General features: G+C 33.8%; 1 pseudogene; it reads left to right on the top strand.

The window, feature by feature from the left end:
• LOC109052422 overlaps nucleotides 1–25,564 on the top strand; it is a 158,985-nt pseudogene that overhangs the window by 120,538 nt on the left and 12,883 nt on the right.

The raw sequence follows: 25,564 nt of genomic DNA, 5'->3' as shown, positions 1-25,564 counted from the left end.
TGTCTGAACTATTTCTAAGTGATCTTTGTTGATACATTTGAATGGATCATTTCAGTTCTGTTATTATATAGAGCACAAAATGTCATGGTTGATTATTCTGGCTTCTTTCCACAGGCAGACGATGTCACAGATCTTGTAATGGACGTTGCTGGGGTCACCAGGAAGACCAGTGCCAAAGCTGTGAGTTTGAATTCATCTTTCTACATATACAATATACCACAACTTTATTATTGTCTATTCCAGTTTTAAGCTCTCTAATAGCCTTCTTTTAAACTTCATCTTAAATTCTTCTTAAAATTTCAAAATTGAATTAAGAGGGAAATAAAATTAAAAGTATCTTAAGTCCATATGAATGCTTTCTAAATATACAGTGGCTTTGTGTGTCAAACAGACTCAAATAGAAGTCACCTTTTTTGTTGAACTATCTATAAAAAACAGCTGAGATCACACTTGATCAAAGTATCATTAAAATAATCGTTTGAACATTAAGAAGCACTTTTGAATGCTACTTGTATAATATGCTTATTTGATAGCTGTTCCAGACAGATTTTCATATTTGATTGTCTGCGGCAACAGAATGTGCTTTCTGTATTTAGAGTTTCATCAGAAGTAAACCGATATTTATTATTTTTTCTTTCTTTTTCTTTGTTTCTCAATGTGCTTCTGAAGTTAGAGATTTTCATTTCTGACACCATTTCTAATAAAAGGCAAAAGTCTGCTGTCTGGTATTGTCAGTTTGAGCTTTTGGGCCGGTAGCTGTGATAATTAACTGGTAGGAGGGTTATCAGAGTATCTCTACTGTCTGTAACCTGCTGGTGATACGGTCCATAGTGTGGGTGGTAATTAGAACAAAATAAAAGAGTGAAAGAAAGAAGGACAGAGAGAGACAGTGATCATAATCTCTTCTTGAGCTCTGGGCATCACAGCGATGCACTTTAACTCCATGAGACATTTGAGACCGCTGGAGACGGCTTGAAGTATTTCAAGTCATGGAGTCTACTGTCTGATGAGACAGAGTGACAAACTTGTTATTTGACAGTGTCTGTTTTGGTTTTGCACACTGCTTCACTTAACTAATTTAGCTGTCAAAAAGAGTACATTTGTATGCAGGCTGAAAAGCCGTATATCAACCAAACATCTAACTCAAGCATGACATTATCTTCTAGAAACTGTTAATTGCAGATATTTGGTTATTTTGAGATTGTCAGCATCGGCCAAAATCATATCCGCCTTGCCAAATTGTGTCAGTTCCAACATCTACAAAGATTTATTTATTATAATGCACATTTGTTTATTTATTTATTTAAATATATTTCCAAGTATTTTCAGGAATGTATTTGTCAAATATATTTAATTTTTTTTTAATTTTGTGTGTGTGTGTGAGATTTTTGAATAAAAATGAATCATTATTTTGTATGTTAAATCAGGAATTGCCATTATTTGAATGAAAGAAAGAAAGACAAATAAAGAATTCGTAACACACACATTATATTTATTGTCACTTAGTATAGAATTTTTTTTTTCTGTGAATAACCCTTCTCTCTCTCTCTCTCTCTCTCTCTCTCTCTCTCTCTCTCTCTCTCTCTCTCTCTCTCTCTCTCTATATATATATATATATATATATATATATATATATATATATATATATATATATATTCATAATCACACAGTGACAAAGACGGTGTGTGCAGAGCAGTGTGATGGACGCTGTTTTGGTCCGTACGTCAGTAACTGCTGTCACCGTGAATGTGCAGGAGGCTGTTTCGGACCCAAAGACACAGACTGCTTCGTATGTCAACATCTTGCTTTATTTTTACCTCATTCTGCGTGATTTTAAAGTGTACTAGAGGTATTGACAAATGCCTGCTCATGTCATTTTTGACATTGTTTCATTGTGATGTTGTACTGTAATGTGTGTTGAAAACACTGACAGCTCTGCAGAGGTGTTTCTCCGTTATAATCATGTTTTGTTAATCAACCACATACTTACATGACTGTTTTTTTTTATTCTCAGGCTTGTACCAACTTTAATGACACTGGGGCCTGTGTAACACAATGTCCTCAGCCATTCGTCTACAATCCAACAACCTTCCAGCTCGAGCACAATCCCAACGCCAAATACACCTATGGAGCTTTCTGTGTCAAGAAATGCCCACGTAAGTAAAGTTTCTTGGAGAACATGATTACTGATTACTAATACAAACAATCACTTTCTCATGGTCACTACCTTTCAAAAAGTTTGTTAGCCTCAAATTCCAATTTGAGGAATGTTTTAAGACTATCATTGCACAGCTGTCTCATTAATACTCAAATATTCTCCTTGCTGGATCTCAGATAACTTTGTGGTGGATCACAGCTCTTGTGTCAGAGCCTGTCCGAGCAACAAGATGGAGGTGGAGGAAAATCACATCAAGATGTGCATCCCATGCACTGACATCTGTCCGAAAGGTCAGTGATATTCACAAATATTGTTTAGTTTTCTCATTGACTTTAGTGTGACGATGATACATAGATCCAGAAAGTCCCTTTAAGTTCACTTGGGAGCCATGCAGGTAATGGTACATTTTCCCCCCTTTAGTGCAAATAATACTACATAATGTGTATTATCGTTCAGTATTTTTAATGTTGTCGAAAGAGGTATGGTATACTCACCATGGCTGCATTTATTTGATAAAAAAATGCAGTAAAAGTGTAATATTGTCAACTATTATTACAATTTAAAAATACAATTTAAAATTGTAATTTCTTCCTGTGATGCAAAGCTGAATTGTCAGCATCATTACTCCAGTCTTCAGTGTCACATGATCCTTCAGAAATCATTCTAATATGCTGATTTGATGATCAACAAACATCACAGATGTGCTGCTTCATATTTTTGGGTAAACCATGATACAGTACATTTTTTCAGGATTCTTTGATGAATGGACATTTCTGCAGTTATTTGAAATAGAAAACTTTTGTAATATTATGATTGTTTTTACTGTTACTTCTGATCAACTTAATGCATCCTTGCTGAATATGAAAGGATTGATTTTTATTTATTTATTTTTAAGACATATACCATATAAAAGGAAATGAAATGTGTATTTTTCAGGCTGATCCAGCTAATGCATATTCACATTTGAGAGTAAACAAAGATGATCAAAAAAGCAGTTGACTATTTAACTAAAAGGCAGGACTTTTATTCGTACATCCACCAAATTAAGCATTATGCTTTCTCCCATTAAATTTCCTTTCATTAATTCCATCTGCCCTTCTTAGACTGCCTTTGAAATGAAAAGACCAGCATATTTTGTGTTTTTGATGCTGGTCATTAGCATGGGATGCTGGTGTTCTGGTGTCTCACACAGACTTCTTAGCCATGTTAACCAACAAAAGACTACATTGATCATCCAGAAAATCCCATTCTAGTCTATTCATAAACCAGCCTAACCAGCACTAACCAGCCATGAAAAATTCTTGCTAGTTTCAGATGGTCTAAAAGGCAGAGGAATCGTATACCTGCAGTGCATGCAACACTGGGAAGTATGTAAAGAGTTAACATGTTATTGGTCTCCTCTGTCATGATTGCAACAAAAATTTGTTGCTTTTCAATAGAGATTTATGAGGGATGACCACAAAATAAGCAGAAGTGATAATGGGCCCAGGCACCAAACTGGGTCATATTAGTCAATCTCAATATGACTCGCATTTGATCATAATTAGGCTCACAAAGAGGGGGAAATTGACTCGCTTGATGTTTGAATAACTCTTTTTCTTCAGTGAAATATGATCAAGCCAGTCTTTCAGCTCATTTTACAATGTATGTCAACATATCTTTGAGAATCTGTTAAAGGGGACATCGGATTAAATTGTCACATTTTTTATTTTATTTATTTTTTTGCATTTATTTTCTGATGTGTCTGCAAGCTTAGAAAAGCTGAAAAGAAAACACGCAGCAAGTTTGTTTTGGGTTGTTTGAGTCTGAAACTGAACTGCTGTTTCAATCTGCAGCCGGTTTCTTTATAGATAGCTAGTTATTTGAATAAGACCAATTTCGAGCCATATAGTCTGAGGCAGAAATTCATCCATCCTGTTTTTTTTTTTTTGTTTTTTTTTTGATATATGTATTTATATATATTATATATATATATATATATATATATATATATATATATATATATATAATTATTATTATTATTATTATTATTATTATGTCTGTTTTGTTTTATTTATTTATTTGTTTTTGTTTCCAACTTACCTTCCAGAATTATTAAACCAAATGTTTGACCTCAGTTTTGTTGTATAAATGCTAAACTGGTTGTTTGTGGTGTTCAGTGTGTGATGGTATAGGTACCGGCAGTCTTCAAATGGCTCAAACTGTAGATTCCAGCAACATTGAGAAGTTTGTCAATTGCACCAAAATCAATGGCAACCTCATCTTCCTCATCACAGGCATCAAAGGGTGAGTCCAGTCTGTTTATCTGTTTGTGGCCTATATGTCTTAAAGCTTTGTCTAGCATATATATCCTATGCATGGTCAAACTTGTATAACCTTTTTTCTGGCTCGTTTTTCAGGGACATGTTTCATGGCATAAAAGCTCTGGACCCTGATCGGCTTAATGTATTCCGCACCGTCAGAGAGATCACAGGTGAGCGATAGTCAGCATGCATCACATGACAGTCCATTAAACCTGTGTTGCCTTGTGGTAAAACCATCAACTTTCTTTATTTCTTCATACATTAATTTTGAGTTGGGAAATATTCTATGTCACAAATCCTTATCTTTATCCGGTACACAATATTTATTTGTTTATAAAGCCTCAAAGGAATGAACTATGACTCATGCTAAAAGCCTTTTGTCACTTTCAGCTTATTCTTATGATTGTGCCAAATAGCTAATGGAGCGAAGCAGCAAAGCAACGTTTTCAAAATGAAACTCAGAAACTGTTCTCTTGTGCGCCATTGGTGTACCCTCAGTTTAGACAAATTTCACCCAATGCAAGACAACAAACTGGTAATTAAAACAATGTGCATCTGAAGAAATGATACTCTGTGGTAATGGCACTTGTTCTTTTAATTAGCGCAATCATTTCCCGTAATATACTTTCATTTCAATGTAATGGGGTCGTTTTATACTGTCTGACTGGCTGCAAATAATATTGCACTCACTGGACCTGTGGCAATATCCTGATCCGATGTCTGCTGTCATAGTAACAAACTTGTTTATTTGTTTTATTCTCAGGGTATTTAAAAGCACGGATATTTTTTATTTGTTCTGTTTTTATAGGTTTCTTGAACATTCAGTCTTGGCCGGAAAACATGACAGATCTTGCCGTTTTCTCGAACCTTGCCACTATTGGAGGACGCTCTCTTTATAGGTAAATTATCACAAAATTGTAGTTGAAAGTCATCATCATCATTATCATTAATGTTGATATATCCTGATAAGGAGTTAAAAATTTGCATGATGCTTATGATTGCACACAACTGATAGCTATTGAAAATAGTAAATTAAAATATCGCCCCACTTTATATTAAGTGGTCTTAACTACTAAGTACTTACGTTTAAATTAATCGTTTAATTTACTACCAAACCTGTCCCTAACCTTACCTGAATCCCACTTCCATGACAGCAAAAGTGTATGCAATACGATAACCCAATAAGTCCATGTTCTTATTTTTGTTTTAGGTACATAGTAGTTAAGACCACTTAATATAAAGTGGGACCAATTATATTATTTAATAAATGTTCAAAACATTTTATGTTTCACTGTGATTGTTTATAAAATATTATGTTATTATTATTATTATTTTATTATATATATATTTTTTATTATTTCAGTTAATTAAATTTGCTATTATTATTATTGCTATAATTGCTGATGTTCTATTTGTATGATGTTTTGTAATTAAATGTGATATTATTGTTATTATTATTATTATTATTATTATTATTCATGATCATTATTTTAATGAATTAAATTTTATAATAATATTAATTAAATTATGTACTATTACTACTACTACTACTACTACTACTACTACTACTATTTTTAATTAAATTAGTTAATATTAAAGGGGTCATATGATTCGATTTCAAATTTACCTTTCTCTTAGGAATGTTACAAGCTCTTGGTGAATAAAGAAGATCTGTGAAGTTGCAAAGACTAAAGTCTCAAATCCAAGGAGATATTCTTTATAAAAGTTAACACTCATCCACGCCCCCCTGAAACGGCTCGTTCTAACATGCCCCCACATATCTATGTCAGTGTGTGGGAAGATTTGCATAACGCCACCCAGATGTTCACCCAGATGTGTGTGACATTGTTTCGTTGAGAAAGCGAAACTACTTTGTTTTTGCCTTCCAAAACCAAACACGACTAAAAATCATGTTTATATCACGTTTATAATGGGTATTATGTTTTTGTCTCATCACTCCGGCCGGACAAGCCTTCACAATATGTTAAGAGGCGTAACATTTCCGTCTCACGCTTGAGGCATTCGGCCAATCACAACACGCTGGATAGCTGGCCAATCACAGCACACCTCGCTTTTTAGAGAGATGAGCCTTGTGAAAATCAACGAGTTTCAGAAGGCGGGGCATAGAGGAGACACAATAATGTACAGTATGTGGAAAATAATGTTTTTTTTTTTTTAAACCTTAAACCGCATAAACACATTTCATTACACCAAATTCAAAAAAAAATGTTCCTTTTAGCAACATCATATGACCCCTTTAACAACAACAACAGTAACAATAATGACCACAACAACAACAATAATAATAATAATAAAAGTGTTTCATTTATTTAATTAAGTGTTAGAAAATTCTTTCAGAACATTGTGTCACAGTTATGTGGCTGAACTATAGGTGGATTGACGATACTCATGAGTAAATCCTGTTTTCCTCGTCCAACTCACAAAACTATGTCCAAAATTCACTGCTGGACTAGTTTAGTGAAATCTAATAGGCCTTTGTACTTTCAGAGGATTGGCAAATGTATGTTGTTGTCCCAAGTGTACTTTCCCTGTCCAATTTTGGGTTGAATCTTTTCACAGATTTGCTCATACTTTAAATGATTTAAATATTCTTTTAGTAATGTATTCAGAGAAGTCCTCATTAACTACTTCTAAGAATTCCCTTGTTTCATATTAGATTCAAGTGAAAAATATTCAACCCCTATGGATGTGACACTTAAAATAGTTCCAGTAGCGTTGTTGTCATTTATCAGAGACACCTTCAATTATATCCTGCATTAATGTGAAGAAAAGTGAAGCTGAATTAGCTGTCTGCATCTTTGTTTTTTTCTCAGTGGTATTTCTCTGCTGATCCTGAAGCAGCGCTGGATCTCTTCGCTCAAGTTCCAGTCTCTGAAAGAGATCAGCGCTGGTAACGTCTACATGACCAACAACAGCCAGCTCTGCTTCTACAACACAGTGAACTGGACCAGTCTGTTCCGCACCAGCACCCAGAGAGCTCTGATCAAGAACAACAGGGACCCCAGAGAGTGTAGTGAGTGTCGTTCAATCTCAGCTCTCATCTACACTTCCATCTGTTCAGTAACTGTGATTTCCTCTAAAGAAGATGTCATGTTTGAAGCAAGAATAAAAAACTTGGCATCCTATAGTGATACATTTGCTTGAAAAGCTTCCATATCAGACTTGTGAGTCTCTAAATAGACTTTAATTAGACTGAAAACTGAGGATCAGATTCTGTAATTTAGTTACTACTAGAAGTACAACAAATGTAACTGCATGTAATGATGTCTTAGTAAATTTGATACTGATATAAGGGAACAGAGAATCATACACTTGCAGTTCTGCTTAAGCCACAAGGAAATACAATATTACTTTATATTGTTATTCATTATTGCCATGCTGTTTTATTTTTTTCCCCCATGTGTTTTTTTCTCCAAAAAATGCAGTTCAATTTTGCATGACCATTATAAAACAGGTGGTTTTGCTATTGTAACTTATTATGTTATAGTATATTTATTAGAGTTAAGCTATTAGCATCATACTGTATTTTGTTTAATATATATATATATATATATATATATATATATATATATATATATATATATTTAAATGTATTACAACTTTAATTTTATTATTATTAATTTAATATATTTAATATTGAATTTGGTTGAATGTTGCCTTTTCATAAATGTGTTATGTGAGTGATCATACAGTATGTACATTCTTTAGATAAGACTTATATGTACCACATACAGTATAGTAAATATAATTGATATACACTATTCTGTTTTGGATCAGTGAATTTATTTATTTATTTATTTTTATTTATTTTATTTTTTTCAAGGAATTAATAATTTTATAACTCAAGGGTGCATTGTATTTACATTTAGCAGACACATTTATTCAAAGCAACTTACAGTGCATTCAGGCTATACATTTGTTTCATCAGTATGTGTGTTCCCTGGGAATTGAACCCACAACCTTTTGTACTGCTAACGCAGTGCTCTACCACTGAGCCACAGGAACACGATATTTATCTGAAAACTTTTTTATAAAAAAAAAAATATATATAAAAAAATTAAAATAATTACACCAAATAAGCAGAACAACTTTATAATAATAAGAGGAAATGTTTATTGAGCAGCAAATCAGAAGGATTATGTGACACATTTAAAATACATTAAATGTAAAACAGTTATTTTAAATTGTAATACTTTTTTTCACAATATTACTGTATTTTTCATCAAGTAAATGCACCATTGATAAGCATAAGAAAAAAAAAAACCCTCAATATTTTCACTACTGTAGTACAAAAATGTGCCTTTTTATCATATACAGACCCATGAAGTTTGAATATTTGGACAAATGTCTATGCCACAAATGAAGTCTATCATCAACGATAGCCTAAAACTGGAATTAGGCCACTGAAGTAAGATGTAACTTGTGAAAGTTAAACTTGTGGGGCTAATGAAGATGTTAACAGACGGAGAGCCATTTCCAGTGCATACCGCCAAGCTGGATGTAATTAGTGTGATAATAAGTCTGTAACGTGAAGGATTAATGGCTCTGTTAGCCGACTCATTCATTAGCCTCTTTTCCACATCATCAATCAAAGCAGACTGATCTACACAACTGACCAACAGCCCAGACAGATGCCCACAGTGTGTTTATCCATGAAGAACAATGCTTTTGCAAACCCTATTGAGGAGCAAGGATCTATTTCTTATATGGCTGGGGAATTTGAAATGTAGACTGTATATAAGGTATAGTGACACTGTCACACAAGTACTAACAAATGAAAAGTTATAAGGCTGAACAGATATGATATTTGATCATTGATCATTGATATTTGATCATTTAAAGATTATTGACATGGCATTTAAACAATCCCCCTTCAGTGATTCAAAGTAGAGCACATTTATTTATGCACAAAAAAAAAAAAAAAAAAACATGCAATTTTTTTAATATAATATCTTAATTAAATATAATTATATTTTTGAACAATAACTTTTGAACAGTAATGATTGATTGATTGATTGATTGATGTGGTCCCTGCTCTCTAAATATCATCTTAAAACATGCACATTTTCACTTCAATAAATACACTATTTACTTCTTACAAAAACATTACCTGTCAATAATTAATGGTTTTAATTAGTAGTAATACAAATAAAGTAATAGCTATTGTAACTAATAGCTAAGATAGTGCCCTTTTAAAGCTTGTCAAGAAACATGACAAGCTTTCTTGAGGTAATTTGTGTTATAAATATTTCATGAATATCATCAATTCACAGCTATATTTGTGGGTTGGAGTTCCAAATGAATTAACTAATTGCAGTGTTTTCTTTGTTTCTGTTCATATGCATATGTTTTTTTTTTTTTTTTTTTTTTTTTTCAGCTAAAGAGCAGATGGTTTGTGATCGATTGTGTTCGGAGGAAGGATGCTGGGGTCCTGGTCCAGATCAGTGTCTCTCGTGCAAATACTTCAGCCGAGGAAAGACATGTGTCAGGTCCTGTAACTTATATTATGGGTGAGTACTGTATGTGTGCAAAAAAATCATTTGTGGTGTCACTATATTCATGAAGAGAACTTGTTTTTTCTTCCAAAGTCTTATTTTTATTAAATAAATAAATGAATGAATGAATGAATGAATGAATGAATGAATGAATGAAATCTTAAACTACTTTTGCTTGCTGTTGCCTTTCAAATGCAGATTTGTTCAAGACAGCCCGCTGGCTCCAAAGATAAATCTGCAGTATGACTATCATGATCAGACTATCAAGATCAAGGGATCAAAATGCTTTTAATGCTATTTATAACTCAAAGGAATAGACAGACTCCCTTGCTTTTCTGGCAGGCTGAAAAAATAAAATAAAATAATAACATGGAGACATGGATACAGGCTTTGAAAAGAACAGGCAAAATGTCCAATGCTAGGCTTTTGTTTGCAAATGTGTTTATGGAATTTAAGAATGAGTTAAGAATTTAAGAAATACATTTTAATTATACATAACCTCTAACGTCAGCTCTAACATTTTTAAAAAGGAATTTCTCTAAATAAATACAAAAATGAAATGGTAACAATTTCCAGGATTACAAAGAGCAAAACATTAGAGCAAAAACATTTCTTATCTTATATATACAGTTAGGAAACCATGCATTTATTATTATTATTATTATTATTATTATTATTATTATTATTATTATTTATTTATTTATTTATTTTTTTTTTTTTTTTTTGAGTCCTCAAACTGTTGGTACTCATTCACTGTAGGTTTGATTTCTGTTACATCTTAGATACTGCTTCCAGGACTTCATCGATAAGCTTTCGTTCTTTGCTCATTGGAAACTCTTTTCGAATACTCTCAATGAAAGTATCGACAGCAGAAACAAATGAGAGTAGTATTGACAGCTCCTTAAGCTGTTTCCACTTGTATTGCTTTTCTTGTATGTCTGTTTAGTTAGTTGACCTAGATTTAGATTTAATCACAGCAGCCCCTGGTCACTGAGTATAAAGGCCTTCAGTGTCATGGAAACCGTGCATATTTGTCAATACTTGTGCATTTTGCTATATACTTGTTTTTGTAGACTGTACTACAGTATACAATAATTGGCTCATAACACATTGTTCTCTATCTGTTCTAGGGATGTTCGAGAGTACACCAATGGCTCAGTTTGTGTTGAGTGTGACAGCCAGTGTGAAAAAGCTGGAGAGAAAAGTTTGACCTGCCATGGTCCGGTACGAGCCTAAAAGCCATCTGAGAAAAAATTAGTTACTGGATTTTGTTTTTGCTTTAATTAAAACTTGACAACCTTGACATCAAACAACATAAAAAGCATCCTCATCTCATCATGGCTCCAGTCTGCATATAGCATGAAACAGAGTGGTATTGATTAGAAACAAATTAAGCTATCCACTTACAGTCTCAAAATTAAATCCTGTCTGTAGCCTCATTCAGAATGTATCGTCAGACTGTATTAGATGATGCAAGGCTTGGCTAACCATGCTGTATCACGCAGTTGCATATTACTGATGTAAAGAGGTTGTTTATTAGTGGTGCTTGCCTTTAATATATATATATATATGTGTTATATTTACATTGGGATAAATCACTTTACACAAAGAATTAAACTGTGGTGCATAACATGTCCCAAATGTCCTGCATCTGTAGTATTAATATCTAAATTAAACGAATGTCCCTTTTATTTTTTAAAGAGCAGTACTTTTAATTGCCTTACCAAATGGACTTATGATTTTTGTTTGTTTGACAGTAAAACAGGTGAAATTACATACAGTAGACTTTCACTGCCGTTCAAAAGTTTAGGTACATAATGTTTTTTTTTTGTTGTTGTTTGTTTTTTTGCTGCAAAATTTTAAGATTTATATTTATTTATTCTGCAAGGATACATAAAAAAAAAAAAAACTTTTACATAACAAAATATTTTTATTTGAATACTTTGTATTCATAAAAAAAATAAAGGATCATGTGAAGGATGAAGGATCATGTGACACTGACAACCCCAAACCTTTGAACGGCAATGCTCAGTGAAAAAAGAAGAAGAAGAAGAAGAAAAAAGGATCTGTGTATCTAAAGACCAGAAAGTTGTTTTGAACTTCAAAAGATTTTGTTTTTGTGGTTGAATGTGTTAGGAAAAGTCAAAATTATATTACACGACTGTGTTTGTTTCATTAAATGTTTCCTTCCCCCTTTTAAAACAACTTTTTAAAATATTTTTAAAACAATGCTTCAGACACATTTCATTTCCTAATCTTACATCTTTCTCTCTTCTCCCATTACAGGGTCCAGATCACTGTGTGAAGTGCTTACATCTCAAAGATGGACCCAACTGTGTGGAGAAATGCCCTGATGGTCTGCAGGGAGCAAACAGCTTCATCTTCAAATATGCTGAGACCAACAACGAGTGCCATCCTTGCCACCCCAACTGCACCCAGGGGTACGACTGTTTGCTTGTGTTTGCACTTAAATCTATTTGTAAGCTTCTTTCCTTCCTTTAACTGCATTAAGCACAATATGCCCAGAGCACTAACCTAATTGCCCATGTGGGTAAAACTGTTGTGGTTACCACATTCAGTTAGACACATGGGCCTGGGGGATCTGAGAGCAGCAAAAAAACAGGTTCCCGACTTCTTAGATCAATGGTTCTCAACTGGTTTTGCTGCAGGACCTAGATTTTACGCTGGACATCCAAGTGATGATCCAACAGTGATAAAATTGTTTATTGTTGGACAACAACGTCTTTAACATTGAACACTCATTTTTTATATATATATATATATATATATGAGATATATATATATATATATATACATTAACATAACTGTAATGTATCATATTATATCATATATATATATATGATATATATAAGTATATATATATCAAGTATATTGATTATAACTTGTTATATATTTTTCTGTGTTGCAGTTGTACTGGACCCAGAGTACAAGATTGCATTGGCATGTTGGACAGGTAAGATATTTCACAAGTGCAGCTTTGACCAAGGGCAAATTACAATAAAAAAGCAAATAAAAATATTTGATGCACAGAAAGAATATTTGGAAAACTAAACTAAACTAAACTAAACTAAACTAAACTAAACTAAACTAAACTAATAAAATAAAATAAAATAAAATAAAATAAAATAAAATTGTAAAAATTAATTAAAATAATGCACTAATAAAATAAAAATCATAGGGAGGAGTTTGTGCTTAACTGGTTTACGGAAAAAGCAACTTGTTTATTGTCCTATGATCTTTCAGGACTCCTCTGATTGCAGCTGGGTTAATTGGGGGGCTCTTTGTGATGGTCATCATAGCTCTGGGTGTGGCCGTTTACATCCGTCGAAAAAGCATTAAGAAAAAGAGAGCTTTACGTCGTTTCCTGGAGACTGAGGTAAGAGTGGCCTGTTCTCATATAAGTTTGCTTAAATCAGTAAGCAATGACTAGAAGAGAAACATTCCATACATTATGCATCATATCTTGTGTCTCTTCTGTCTGTCACATTGCATCAAAATCCTTGCCTGTCCACAGCTTTTTCATTCGTTTTGTTTCTTGGTGAGCTGCATGCTTAAAAATTCCCCAGCACACAGCCCATAAAGTATTCAGCGGAGGGACTTCCTTAAATGCGTGGCAGGTTTGTTGGGTTAATTCATAGCCCTGTTGCCCTGAATGACTGTGCAGCCTATTAAAAAACATGGCCTGTCTATGCTGGTTTGGATAATTTGCAGGTGGAGCATCAGTGTTATAGACAGCTGTCAGCCTGAGAAGATGCCCTGTATCCAAAAGCTGACAGAGACACTCACGCACTAGAATCCTGAAATCCGTTTTAGCAAACCTGAAGCCTCTGTTCAAGTAGAAAGTGTTGTGTTTCTGCCAAAAAGAAGTTAAGGCGAGGACTAGACCACCCAGTGTCTAAAAAAAAAAAAAACATGCATCTGTCGAATGTTTGGTGATTGCCTCTGAAAATGTTAAAATAGATGTTGTTTTGAAAATGTAGCTACAGATCAGTTTTCCACTAAAGAATTCATAAAAGGTGCATAACAAAATAACATCTGCACATTTCTGCTTTAAACTCTTTTGAATTCCTCTCCCTATGCATTTCCATTGTATGTGCATTACTCTTTTGTTGCTTAAACGGAGGAAATGTTGAACCTGAAACATTCCTTTACTTCAGCTAAGATGAAAGCTTTTTTAACTATATTAAAGGGGGCATAACACACACAGTTTCACCCAATCTCATGTTAATCTTGAGTACCTATAGAGTAGTACTGCATCCTTCATATCTCGATAAAGTATTTAGTTTTATCATACTTATAAAAGAAAGATACAGCTTCACGATTCTCTCCTGATAAAGCTGAGCTTCTGGAGGCGTGGTGTGGGTGGAGCTAAAGAGTGACGAACACTTGGGCGCCAAATGCCAACAAAACAGACATGCCGTTTCACTTACCGTCTGCAGTTCTGAATCATGACCGGGATCTTTTATAGCTGGGACCGCTCCATCTTTCAGTATCAAACGATGTGCAAATCCAGTGTCAAACTGGGTCTTGTTTATAAAACGTTTGTCAACAAACACACTTGTGAAACTCCGTTGCTTCCCCGGAAAAACAAAGCACTATCCACTGTTTACTGTAACGCTGGGTTCTATAGGAAGCTGAACAAAGTTATCTTTCCCTTACAACCAAAAACACACTTCGTTGGATTGGAGACATTCTCACTCATGCCTGTGCTCTGGTCGATCTGTGCGCAGGCCGATCTTCCAGGAGAATTGCCCATATGAGGAGTTCCACCCTCGTCTATGCATGAAGAGCCACAATTAAAAAAAAAAAAAAAAAAAACCCTCTCAGAAACTCGTATAACCCAGAAGTAAGATTTTTGGCACAGAAATACTTCTTCATATAGTACGTCCAAATTGTTTTTTGAAACTTTGTCCATGCTTAGTATGAGAATCTAACTCTTTAACAGTATAAATTAATATACTTTATGTGCTCATATACAGTACTTTTACAGTGGGAAAAAGAGATCTATTTTTTGTCTTACAGATGTTTCTCTTTCAGCACCACATATCTGGACAGTTCCCTCTAACGCTCAGTCTGAATGCTGGGTTTCAGCACCACAGAGATGAACAGCTCCACATTGTGTGTTCAGTCTGTACTTTCATAAAACAAAGTGGCATCCCTCCAATCTATGCTGTGATTGGTCACATAAAGTAACAGTTAGCCCCTGAATTATGGATAACCAAATTTACACATTTATAGATTGTTAAAATGTCACTATAAAAATTTATTTTCCATTATCTAAGATTGAAAGTGCTGAGTGGACTGTTTATATAGGGTGTGCTGGGAGATTCCTCCTTCTTTCACATAAATAAAAACAGTGCATCCAGGGACTAAACATCATTATTTTAGCTGCTGTCAAGGGTTTAATTTCTCAATTCAGAAAAACTATAACCAAGTTGTCATTTAGCAAATACTTTTTCAAAGCAATTTATTTGGTGCACTTAAAAACAGGGACAATTCCCCTGGAGAAACCTGGTCTTAACGGAATAGTTCACACCAAATATAATCATTCATTCAACTTCAAATCCATTTTTTCTTTCTTTCAATATCCAACTTTCTTTGTTTTGCAACACACAAGTTTAGCAAAATGTTCACACTGAATGTATTTTCTTTTCTTTTCTTTTTTTTATTCAAAGATGGTATAGCTTAAGGATTAAACTTTAAGGGCTTTGGAGTCTTTTGGTTTCCAGTAAGATCCTACACCACTATATTCTTAATCATTTAGACTTTAAATTCCTAGTGCTCATATAAGCTGAAAAACACTTGCTTTTTATACAGGTCTGAAGTCTGTTTATTATAAACACATGCTACTAAAGAAGTCTGCCACAGTGTTTGTGTGTGTTTATTTATTTATTTTTTCCCAGCTCCAGCCCTAATGAAACTACAAATGCCACTTTACATTTAGCAATTATGTCTCTGTACATCCTTTTCAACCTTACCTCTTCTCTACCCCTCTCATCTTCACTTGGTTCCCTTCACAACTGTTTACTCTGTAAATATCTAGTAACATCTTTCTTTTCCCTCCTGAGGTCTAATGACTACTGGATAAACAAACTTAATACCGAAAATATGGTTAAGTGTAACTTCTAAGAGCTTGTTTCGGAGCTCTATGTTTTTGTGCATTCAGTAGTTTTGACTGATCTAAGACTTGGTTGTTTAAGCAGTTGGTGGAGCCGTTGACGCCCAGTGGTACAGCACCAAACCAAGCTCTGCTACGAATATTGAAGGAAACTGAGCTCAAGAGAGTCAAGATTCTGGGAGCTGGAGCCTTTGGCATGGTCTATAAGGTAGCACTTCTACGTTTAATTTGTGTACCTGTCAGCATTTGTTGTTTTATATGATTTGAAGGGTTGTTGACTGATTCTGATGTCTTTTTATAAGGGAATCTGGGTTCCAGAAGGAGAAACTGTGAAGATTCCTGTCGCTATAAAGATACTCAATGAAAGTACAGGACCTAAAGCCAATGTGGAGTTTATGGATGTGAGTTAACTACTTTGATCCTTATAATACCACTGTAAAGGGTTGTTTGAATGTCAGTTCAGCTATTAAGGTGGACATAAAATGAAACACAATCCCATTTACTTTCTTTCTTGGTCTTAATATTGCATAATATTGTGCACATTATTCTAATAAAAAGTTTATCCTAGTTAAATAAGAAATGTAGCTTCCTTACATTACCATTTAAAATCATTTTTGGCAAGAAATTCATTATTTTATTCTGCAAGGAGGCATTAAATTAATGTTAATATAACAAAGGATTTGTTTCAAATAAATGATGTTCCTTTGAACTTTGTATTCATCAAGGAATCCAGAAAATAAGTATTACAACTTCCACAAAAATTGATAATAAATGTTTCTTGTGTACCAAATCAGCATATTATAATGATTTCTGAAGGATCATGTGACACTAAAGACAGTAATAAATTATGTTTAAAAAAAATGTTAAAATAGAAAATAGTTATTTTAAAATGTAATATGTCACAATATTACTTATCAAATTTATTGGATCATTGATTTAATAAATGCAGCTTTTGTGAGCATTAGAGTGTTTTTTTAAATGATAATATATAAATTTTAAATTTTTTGTTTAAATAACACACACACACACACACACACACACACACACACACACACACACACACACACACACACACACTATATATATATATATATATATATATATATATATATGAGACCAAAGTTTTGAACAATGCAACCTTTAATAAATTAGTGCCAATTAATATTAGCATTATAAACGTTATGGCAATAATGCATTAAGTAATTACAGTCCAGTTACGACATAAAATAGCTCAAATGTCATTTATTGTCAAGGTAAATGTAGTAAAGAAATGCTATAACAGGAAGGCATGATCTGTGGAGAGAAGAGTCCAATAACAGCAAGAAGTCACATACTATATCACATCTCCATTTTCTTGTTGTCACTCTTTTTTTTTTTTTTTTGTCTCTTTCTTGCCCTCCCGAGATTCAAGGAGAGGTCAGGCTCCTTTAAAAAGCCATCAAAACGTGGCCTCATGTGCTGCGGCTGACTGTGATTGCCAGGGAATTCCTTTGTGTGTTCCTTGTGTGTTCCTTGTGTGTGTGTGTGTGTGTGTGTGTGTGTGTGTATATTCTGTTATCTGTGCACATACATAAGCAGGCAAGATGATTCAGACCTACTCATGAAAGATCCGTATTCATCCTTGTCTTCGTTGTAACACATAAATATTTATATACTATATGAACTTTTTTGAAGGGCCTTTTTCCTTTTTAAACATACGGCCAATTGAGTGAGACAGGCCAGCAGTGGCTAGCGAGGTCAGGCTCACTAATGGAGGTTATCTTCGCTGTAGGAGGCAAGAGTACAATAGCATTTGCAGAGAGACTTGTTATGTTTTGTGTATGATTTTATGCTTATAATGCTGTTATTTGCTTCAAATAAAGCTAAAAAAAATGTAAAGGGGTCATATCATTTTCTTTTTCTTGCGGTTTCTTGTAATGATAAGTTTTTTAGGCATTACGAGTTGTTCTTGACCTTCTCTCCAACCCTTTGAATGAAATAAGCGTTTATTTGCTATTTGTACATGAAGATTCTATTTAAACTGCCTCTTCCACATGTGAAATGAGATACAGCACTATGAACTGAAGATTTGCTGTCAGCTTCAGTCAAGTTTGAACAATCCCGTTCTTAAATAACAGCCTTCTTGCAAAGCTGCATTACATAGACAGGTTCACAAAACACATAATACATTCAAGAATGTCTGTGTGTACATAGGTGCGGTGCAGTGAGCAAATTCAACATCATAAGGATAATTGAATGGAAAAAGAAACTATGCACCAAATTTCTTGTTTTTTTGTGGGTAATGGCAACAGACCGATTTAAAAGTGTGAAAGGGGACAAGATTCGAGTCTCCTGTATTGGAAAATCACTGTCTCAATGCATATATTGGCCACAGAAAGTGTGGAAGTTTGGAACAAGCCATTTTGCATCTTTATTTCAATAAATGGGTGGTTTTGGAATAGAGAGAAAGTTTTAAATGTAGAAAGGTACAATATGTTTCCAGATTCAATACTTCAGTGGTATTTAGCTGCCTATTGATATGTATTGTGATTTTTTTTATGCATTTTGTATTTTTATATCATACATTTTTAATTATATTTTGTACAATATTTGATTTCTGTTGAACTAATTTATTTTATTATAAACTATTTTTTTTTATTTTTTTATTAAATTTTTTAATAAAAAGTGGTGTTGTAAATATAAAGTGTAGTTTTTAGTGTATATACTAATAATACATTAAAACAGTAGTGCAGTCGTGTTTTATTATATATATATATATATAGATATATATATATATATATATATATATATATATATATATACTATATATATATATATATATATATATATAGCTTTAGAAAATACAAATAATGAAGAACAAAGAAAGGCATTAGTAATAAAATCTCATAAAGCAGAAAGAATTTTATTTTGATGTATTAGTCTGTTCTGTCTTGGGATCTAGGGGATTGTAAACAGAAGTGATAAAACATCTGTTTACATACATTTCACATTATCCAAGCATTTCAAGTTTTTTTTTTTTTTACGCAAAGTTGGATACTTAGAAGATGTGTCTTAAAATGCATGTTTTAAAAGTTAAAACATTTCATTAAAACAGCATATTAAAAATGCACACACATACGTGAGATGCTGCAAAAGATGTGAACAAACAATTAACAATGACCGTATAGCATGTTTACATGTTTTCATATTTAATATTTAAAAAAAATATTTGTGTGTGTGTGTATTGTGAAGTACTATTCTAACATTCTTTAAGAGACATTTTGGTTGTTGATGGGAAAACATCTCCAGAGAAATATTTTTATAGTGTGACTTCAACACCCTATTTTTTTTTTTTTTTTTTTTTTTTGTTTTTTTTTTGTAGGTGGTGATGGTCATGGTGGGGATTGATCATCTTCATCTAGTGCGTCTTTTGGGGGTCTGCTTGAGTATTAATATTGTGATTGATATCTTGGCTCATGGGCTGCCTGCTGGACTACGTACATGAACACCAGGAGAACATCGGCTCCCAGCTGCTGCTCAACTGGTGTGTGCAGATCGCAAAGGTAAGAAGCATTTCACATGTTTGTGCAACCAGTCAGACAGCTTCCCAGTAAATACTGCAGAATTTTGACTTCATTCTTGATTCTGAAACTGTTTCTCCATTTTTCTCTGTGTCAGATTTAAAGTAGGCAGAACTGATTAAAGTAACCATAGTTTTTACATTTATAGACAAATATTGCAGTGCAAACATCAGTGACAGCTTTTAACGCGTCAGCCCTTCTTTGCCGCAACTTCATGTATTAAAATAATTTAATGCACACCTACCTGTGGATAATCTATTACTTATATGGCTCATGCAGTATATTCAGTCTTCTGAAATCATACAATAGATTTTTGTGAGGAAAAGGACAAAATTTAAGTTGTTATTCACCGGAAATCTTCCCCTTCACTGGAAAGCTCAAATCATAAAGAGTTATTGACTTCAGACATCATTGGTTCTTCTGTCACATTGTTATTTTTGCAATTAAACTCAAAAATCTTAATAAAATTACATTTGAATAAGATCTCCTATGGCAAAGATCTTTTGAGAGTAGTTTTCCCGTCTTCCAATAATTGGAAGAACAGATACTTTGGCCATGCCCAGGGTAATGCTGTCATTCCAGATCGCTCAAACAAACAGAGTGTTGTTTTAATAGCACCACAGTATTTTCAAAATAATATCAGCTTTTCAACGCTTGGTATGTACTGCACATCATGCAGCAGTAGGATACAGTATTCTAACATAAACACACACACACACACACACACACACACACACACACACACACACACACACACACACTTGTGCTTGTATTTTCCTTTATTCACTAAGATCATGTTAATGATAAATTAAAAAAAAAATAATGTAGTTTACAAATTCTTTTGTTGGTCAGCTGCATAATATTATATTAAAGGGCATGCTGGGTAAATTAAGGAAACATGTATTTTAAATGCTTCCATCAGTCTTTATTTCAGCTTTGAAGTGAAAAAAACTGACCATCCTTGACTTTTGAGCTGAGCTATTGAACACTTTATAGCTGATTTTTTTATTATTATTATTATTATTATTATTATTATTATTATTATTATTATTATTATTATTATTATATACACTGCCTTTTGATTAAGGTTATGAAATTATAAAAATATTTCAATATATGGACATAATGGACAGCGATATTTGATTTTTAATATAGCACTGAAGAATAGCACTTTCTGCAGCATTAGTCCTTATATAAAATTGTATTTATTTATTTTTTAAATAATGTATAGCTGGAGAAGTCATGTAAAACTCATTTGGGGATTTTCTGTGTTGTATTTCACAGCATTCCTGTTGAAGTTACCTCTGTTCCACTGCTGTAGAGCCGGTCATTTAATCTGTCTGTTGTGAATGGATTGGAGTTCAAGAGATGGGTGCTGGTTTGTTGTAACTCAGAGCTTTGGGCTTTAGCTTAATGGCACCTATTAATCAGGTTGTAGGTTGAGCAAACCGCTCGACAACCTTGCCTATTCCTGCCCTGAAATTCTGCTGGTGACTCAGACCCACTGCTAGAGGTTTTCCCGGTCACGCTGTGAAAAGTTAAAATGCTGTTGCCGGCCAAATTCTCATTGAGCTGCCAAACTGCTCCTGCACACAGTGAAATAATGACCTCGGCATGAGGTTGAGATTACACTCATTATGAGATGATGTATTTAAAGCAGGTTACGTGTCTCAGTTCTTAACTGTTAACCGGTGTGAATCCACATCTCATTGGCAGGTTCAGTCTTCCAAGCAATAGCAAGTGTAACAAACTAGCTCTCCTTGACCATGAGACATTTCAGTTGACCAATCAGAAGTGGCGTTAACCCCCTGTGCACTACAGTTATGACAATGGGCAGACCTCCAACACAAGCATCTCTCCCAGCAAGCATCACCATCAGCAGCTCAGTACTGCGCCTACAGTTGTTCTTTTATCGTGCAAGAGGGAGTTGCAATGATGCAAATGTTATAATTGATATTTTCCACCCACAGTATTATGGAGCTATTCATAATTTTCCAAAAACATAATTTTAATTATGCACAATAAGGCATTTTCTGTAATCTTGTTTCTTTTTGTCTGGCATTATGAGTGCTGTCTTTGTAAACCTGCCATTGTGAAAAGTGTTTCACCAGTTAGGAACCCCTCAGATATTTCCCATTGTGCCGAAGGGATCTTCTTCCAAGATTCCCTCTTTTGCATACTCTGTGTTCTCCTGAGATGCAGGATTGAAAAACCGGTGTATATTGTGAATACCTCAGTGTAATTTCCCCGCACATTTGGCTTTCTCTTGCTTCAGGCGTATCTCCTTTGGCCTCATTAAAGAGCTTCAGGTCCCAGAGACCTCTTATTCATTCCATCTTTCATTCATCTAATGCTTTTCTGTGGAGAATCCAAATGAGAAGCTTATCTTGGTTTCTATGACACATTTGCATACAGGTAAACCTACTGTTGTTGATTTTTTATAGTGCAGAGCAATAATTACTTATGGCTTTTCAGACTGATTCCTAAATAAAAACTCTACTAGACCTGCTATCGACATATACTTTCCACATTTAATCACAAAAGGGACTTTTCTGGGTCTTTCCACATAATAAGATGATTAACAATATTAACTCTGTTCCAGTATGTTCATGTTTCAAATGGTTTTACATATGTTTGCTTTACATTTCTGCATGAATCTATGTTTAATTTCAAAGCATCAACTTCAGCTAAGATCGTTTTGTGTTGGAAGAATTTGATAAAAACTGTTTGAGTTCAAACTGAAATCTCAAACTTTTTAAGTTATCTTGGCAAATCGGATAACAGTATAAGACTTTTAGATCTCCTCTAAAATTGTAAGACACGGTCCATTTGTTGTCCATTTAATCTTCCATCCAGGAGGAACAATTGATTATGTATCCACTAAATGATGAAAAGCACTGAGAAATCAAACTCAGAAAGTGGAAGAGTCATTTTAACAGTCACTGTGAGCTCTTTTTGAGCTTTAGACTCATAAATCATTTATAAATGTTGATTTTTTGTACAAACAAGTTAGAAAACTGTCAACATTTCATTTCATTTATTTATTTATTAATATATACTTACTAGCACATTTATTTATTGCAATTTCCTTGTTGCAGTGTTGGAACAGTGACATGGATCTAAACTTAAAGAAAGGTATCTGTACACTTTATATATAAATACCTACTAATAATAATGACATTAGGTTGGTTAGAGGGACACAGGAGCAAATACACCAATAGATTCTGCTCATGGATTCTTTCATCTGTAGAGTTTAGGGTTGTAAGCTGTTGACACCACTAGTGACACTGGGCTTAATTTGTAGATAATTGCAGTTTGTAATGGGAACAAAAAGCCAAGGCCATGTCAGCCAGAGTGTCAGTGAAATTGTAGCCATTACCAGAAACGAAACATGGAAATTAATGGCATTCTGGTTTAATTTGCACCTTCATCTTTTCATGCCATTTAATCTTAGCCTCTCCTTCTCTTGGGACTCCAAGAAATGTGAGAGAGGTTCTGGAACCTTTCATTACAGCCCACAATTACTCTCTCTAACATTTCCCAAAACCAAACGGTAATCATTTCTAACCTCCTTTTGTGTACCTTTCGGTAATGAACTCAGAGAATGCAACTATACAAACCAATTTAAAACATTAGTTATTAGATCAATATATGATGACTTGTCAGTCAATATCAACAGTTGTGTTCTCTCTGGAATGCACAGTCATGTGTTTTTGTTCAATGAGTGCAAAACTGCATATTTTATTGAATGTCAATGAGATTTATTTATTTAGAATTTAAATTAATCATTTATTTAAACGATATATATAGTATTTTTATTACAGTAACCTTTTCATAGTGAAAGTGAACTTACTGTGATACATACAGATTGTCTTGATTACTTGGTTTGCACTTAATTTACTGAATTTTTGCTTTTGGTGGCTGTAAAGCTAATGTTTTAGCATCATTGAGAGGATATATTTTTAATAATCTTTTTCTTTCTTGTCATTTTGTTGTGTTTTTAAATTTTTGTTTCAGTTGTAGTACATCAAGTTGAACTAATTGAAAATGAGAAATAATGCCTTGTTAACTAGGTAAAATAAAATAAGTTTAAACCTTTTTTTTGTTTTTTATTATTTTATTTTTTTATCCATGGTTTTAAATTGAGTTAACTCTAATAACCTTTTGCTGAAGTTTTGGTATTGTAATATTAATAGCCACATTTTCTCTTTCCTTTTTTATTTGTTTCTTACTTCTCAAAAAAAATCAGGGTTACTCCATGATATTTACTCTCCTAAATATCAAAAATATTTATTGTTTTATTACCTGAGTGGTGACATTTCAGTAGATGCCATGAGAGGGGGCAGTGGGACGCTCTGGGAATAGAGGAGCTCACCTCTGCTCTTCAGATCTGGGCACTCCTTTCTCTTTGGTCAAAATCTGTCCATAAATAATCCTGAAAACCATGGGTATTGACTTAAATGAGTCTCTCTTTCTATGCTCTGTCACATTCTTTTCACTCATTCAGTTTTGTGTTTTACAATGGAGAACTACATTAATGTTTTCTGTCCTTTCCTGTTTTTTTCTTTGTTTCATCAAATTCAGATCATGTGAAGTAAGCTGCATCATAGCCAGTGAGTCTATTTCTCTCAAAACCTAATGTACTGTTAGATTAGTGCCCTATTGTGCCTCTGAAACAGTGTGTTCCTGTACAGTATAGGTGTCATTTGAGACCCGTCTAGATGATGGACAGTCTCACTGCTGTGCTCTTGTCAGTCCAAAGGTTTAGAGTAGATACAAAACTCACAATGTCTCTGGAAAACAGTGTTATGCTTCAGGAAACTCCATAGGGAGATTTTCAAACTTGTATTACCATTGCACAGTTTCAGTATGTAGAGTCTATTAGTGCAGGTCCTGTATTATTCATGCAAGTTTAGGGGATACAATGGCTCTTAGTGCCATATTTTTGCTTTTGAGATTTGCAAACATGTTTGTTTGTGAGTGAATGCAAATGGATAACTCGACCAAAACTCGATCATGCACACAGAATGATTTCAGCGATTTCAATGTTGTTTATTTCCTGTAGTTTACCACTGTATGTACCATATGGTAACATATAACTTGTGATTCTTCAACATGTTTTTGTTTATTGTGTATTTTATATTGTCAATTGTGTAGCAATGTACAGTATAGTATGAAGCACAGCTCACACAGAAGACACTTTCAAACCAAGCCTCTGCTTTCTGTTGGCTAGTGTGGTGAATCTGCTGGACTAGATGGTTAATGTGCAGCTTTAAAGGCATGCCATCTGTATTTTTTTGAATATTTGGTAAATTTGGTAAGTTTTGGTCTGATGTACTATAGTTTGATGCCCAAAATACATTGTCTAATATAGCTGATGTAGCTAACATGAGTGCATTACCATTGCATTTCCTCTGTGAGTACTGTAAATAGATTTACATTGATTTATATGATCAGAAAGATTATTTAGCAGTAATTTTTAAAACGTGTAGCATTAGCACAGAAATAATCTAGGCTTTTAAAGGGATAGTTCACCCAAAATGAAGATTAACCCATGATTTACTCACCCTCAAGCCATCCTAGGTGTATAATATCCATATTTAAAACTTTATAAACTGTAATCTCTAGCTTCCGCTAACTGGCATACGCACATTCACAAGAGAGTGGCATGCAGTAGATTACATAGGATTTAGGTATAGCATAAGCTCCGGTGAGAAGTAATGAACGTGGAAGGGCAGAGGAGAGAAAAACAAAACACTGGTTCCGAATTAGAAGTACAAAATGTGGATTTGTAAAGAAAAATGTTGGAGGATTTCGATATAAGCCAAGTGGAGATTGATTTTCCATTGCGGTAAATAAAAAAAAAAAACTTGGTTCTAATAAACCTA

This window comes from Cyprinus carpio, chromosome B1, assembly GCF_018340385.1.
Source record: "Cyprinus carpio isolate SPL01 chromosome B1, ASM1834038v1, whole genome shotgun sequence".
NCBI lineage: Eukaryota > Metazoa > Chordata > Actinopteri > Cypriniformes > Cyprinidae > Cyprinus > Cyprinus carpio.
Note: the sequence above shows the minus strand (reverse complement) of the source record. Positions and strands in the feature narration are given on the sequence as shown.